Genomic DNA, 3,298 nt, shown 5'->3' on the forward strand with positions numbered 1-3,298 from the left:
ATACCTGCAAAACATACTTTTCTGAAAATACTTAACTTGGAACAAAGCACCGAACTTCACAAATGTGAATGAGAACAGCAATTCAACTCCACCAAAAGTCATCATAAAAGGTGTAAGAGCGCCGAAACTGGTTTGGCTCAGTGGATAGAGTGTCGGCCTGCGGACTGAGAGGTCTCAGGTTCGATTCCGGCCAAGGGCATGTACCTGGGTTGCGGGCACATCCCCAGTTGGGGGCGTGCTGGAGGCAGCTGATCGATGTTTCTCTCTCATCGATGTTTCTAACTCTCTATCTCTCTCCCTTCCTCTCTGTAAAAAAGAAATCAATAAAATAAATTTTTTTAAAAAAAGGTCTAAGAGCCACCTAACTTCACCCGTTCACTTTTTCAACAGGAGACAATAACAAATATTGTCCACAAACAGTATCCAAACTCTAAGGTAGATTTCAAAAAGCCTTCCACTTCGTGCTTTCATCGCGACGAGGTGAGTATGATCGCGATCTGGGACGCGATCTATATCCTCCACGACTGTAGTAAGGAGAAGGCGACCGCCTTCTGTAAACCTGACCCCTGTCTTGAGCAGCCCTCCGTCCTCCTCCACGTCCACCTCCACCTCTGTCTGATCTGCTGTGGTAGGCCCGATCATCACAGCCTCGATCGCATCTTCTGTCGTAGTAGTCACCACGGCGTGAGCTGCCATAGGTAGGTCTCCCCATGTAAATTCCTGGTGTTGGGGAATGTGGCCTTTTTGTTATAGAGAAATCAACTCTGATTCTACGTCCATCAAGCTCCATTCCATTGGCGCGCTCTTTTGCTTCCTTGGCATCATCTACATTTTCAAAATACACAAAGGCAAACCCTCTTGAACGTCTAGATTGCTGGTCATAGACGACAGTCACGTCAGCAATGCGGCCATATTTAGAGAATACGTCTCTGAGATCTCTTCCTGTCGTGTACAAGCTCAGTCCAAATGCTCCAAGACAACAGCTGGGAGCAGGATTGGCCCGATTCCCCACATGACGTCTGCGAGTAGACGTGGGAGAATGACCGTGGCTAGGACACCTCCGGTAGTCTCGACTGCCAGACCTGCTACGGGATCGTCTATGGCAGCGAGACCGAGATCGTGATCTTGTATGATAACGCCTTCGAGAACTTCTCCCGGATCTAGACCTAGATTCAGATCTGGACCTGGACTTTGATCTGGAACGCCTGGAATCTTCCTCGGCGCGAGACCTTGCAGGGGTATGCCTGGCAGATGTCCCAGATCCATGAGCACTTCCACTTCTGGAAGCAGAACGGGATTCCCTCTCACCGTAGTTCTGCTCGCTAATGTCGCTCATGACTCCTAGATGCTGCTGCCACCGCTGCCACCACCGCTGCTCGGCTCGATGTGCTTCAACCGAAGCTGCCAACCTCTTGCACTGTTGGGGTACAACCCCAGCAGGTCCAGGGGTTCCCCAAGGTATGGATGGAGTCGGCGAAGAAGGATTGACACGGCGACAGCGTTCAGTTGATCAGCAGCCTAGCCAGGATCTCCAGCCAAGTTCTGGTGTTTATTGTCTTGTTACATCTGTATTTATACCAGTTGATTTTAATCCTATCAATGTCTATTCCAAAGGTTAGGGCGTTTCTTATCTCCATTCCAGGGAGTAAAAGATTATGTAGCTTAAGCGTGATTGTTTGTAGTTAAAGTGATTAACTACCCGTCTGGCACTTAGTTCAGGGGTTTTATTCCCACCCTAACTTCAGGGAAAAATCCCCACCTGGGGAAACAACCTTTCTCGGAGAGGTGACCTTGGTTAAAACACATAGCGCTAAGAAGGGGAGCAAACATATTAAGAACAGTATGCCATAGACACCAGGTCCCTTGAAACATAAGCTGTGCAGATGTTTCTTCCCTGCAGCGACTGTGTCAAGCAGCAAGGATGGACCGGCTTCCGGCATTGCACCTTCCTTACAGAGGCTAGGGCCCAGGGGTGGGCCAACTTTTTGACTCGAGGGCCACAATGGGTTCTTAAACTGGACCGGAGGGCCGGAACAAAAGCATGGATGGAGTGTTTGTGTGAACTAATATAAATTCAAAGTAAACATCATTACATAAAAGGGTACGGTCTTTTTTTTCAATAGTTTTATTCATTTCAAACGGGCCGCATCCGGCCCGCGGGCCGTAGTTTGCCCAGGGCTGGGCTAGGCCATAGCCTGTCGGCACCACAAGTTTCCACGCCACTGAGGTCCCAGTCCCTCTGCACCGCTGCCACACGGATTCTAAGTCTCCAGGATGTGACGCAGCATCTTTAATCCGGCTCCGGCCCCGTCAAAACGCACACTTCGTTGGCCTCATTGATGTTTCTCTCTCTCTCTTCCTCTCCCTTCCTCTCTGAAATCAATAAAAATATATATTTTTAAAAATACAGGGGACTTTTTTTTTTTTAAATATATTTTATTGATTTTTTACAGAGAGGAAGGGAGAGAGACAGAGAGTCAGAAACATCGATGAGAGAGAGACATCGATCAGCTGCCTCCTGCACATCTCCCACTGGGGATGTGCCCGCAACCCAGGCACATGCCCTTGACCGGAATCGAACCCGGGACCCTTCAGTCCGCAGGCCGACGCTCTATCCACTGAGCCAAACCGGTTTCGGCAGGTGACTCTTTTAGACCTTGGAGTTGCAAAAGTCGTCTTACACAAGACACGAACAACATGTATCGAAAAAGGAGAAACTGGTAAGTTTGACTATATTAAAAGTAAGAACACTTGTTTGCCTGTAGATGTTATGCAAACAACCTCCAGGACTAAAGATCACCCTGCTGGGCTGAACTCCGCCCTCACAATAAATCCCGTTTATAATCTGAGATTAGATTTAAATATACGTAAGACTTCAGAAGACTCTGTAGTCTTAAAGGGACCATTGTTTCCTTCCAACGATAAGTCTTATTGGCGCCCAGGTGTTCCCTCTTGCTTCCTGGTTGCTCTTGCTCCACTTGGAATATGAACTTCAGAGCCTTCGTAGGCCGGAAGCAAAAAGCTGAAATCTGCCGTATTAAGCCAGGCAGGACTTTATCTCCACCTCCAAAGTAAAAATTCTAAAGTTCCTAAAAAGAAAGTTTCCACGGAGGCGAGTGACAATAAACACTCCTTCCGCAAATGTTTATTGAGCACCAACTCCCTGTCGGACACTGTGCTAGAAGCTAGGAGTACAGAAATAATTAAGATACAGTCCCGGGCCTTACGCAATCCTTCACTACCATCTGTCACGGGAAGATAAGGAGATGACTGTGTTCTTGTCCCTGTGTTAGGATTG

At 47.9% G+C, this 3,298-nt stretch overlaps 1 pseudogene; it reads right to left on the bottom strand.

Moving 5' to 3' along the window:
* Positions 1–379: 379 nt before the first annotated feature.
* LOC102766333 lies at positions 380–1,436 on the bottom strand (annotated as a pseudogene).
* Between the last annotated feature and the right edge of the window lie 1,862 nt (positions 1,437–3,298).

This window comes from Myotis davidii, unplaced genomic scaffold, assembly GCF_000327345.1.
Source record: "Myotis davidii unplaced genomic scaffold, ASM32734v1 scaffold174, whole genome shotgun sequence".
NCBI classification, from domain to species: domain Eukaryota; kingdom Metazoa; phylum Chordata; class Mammalia; order Chiroptera; family Vespertilionidae; genus Myotis; species Myotis davidii.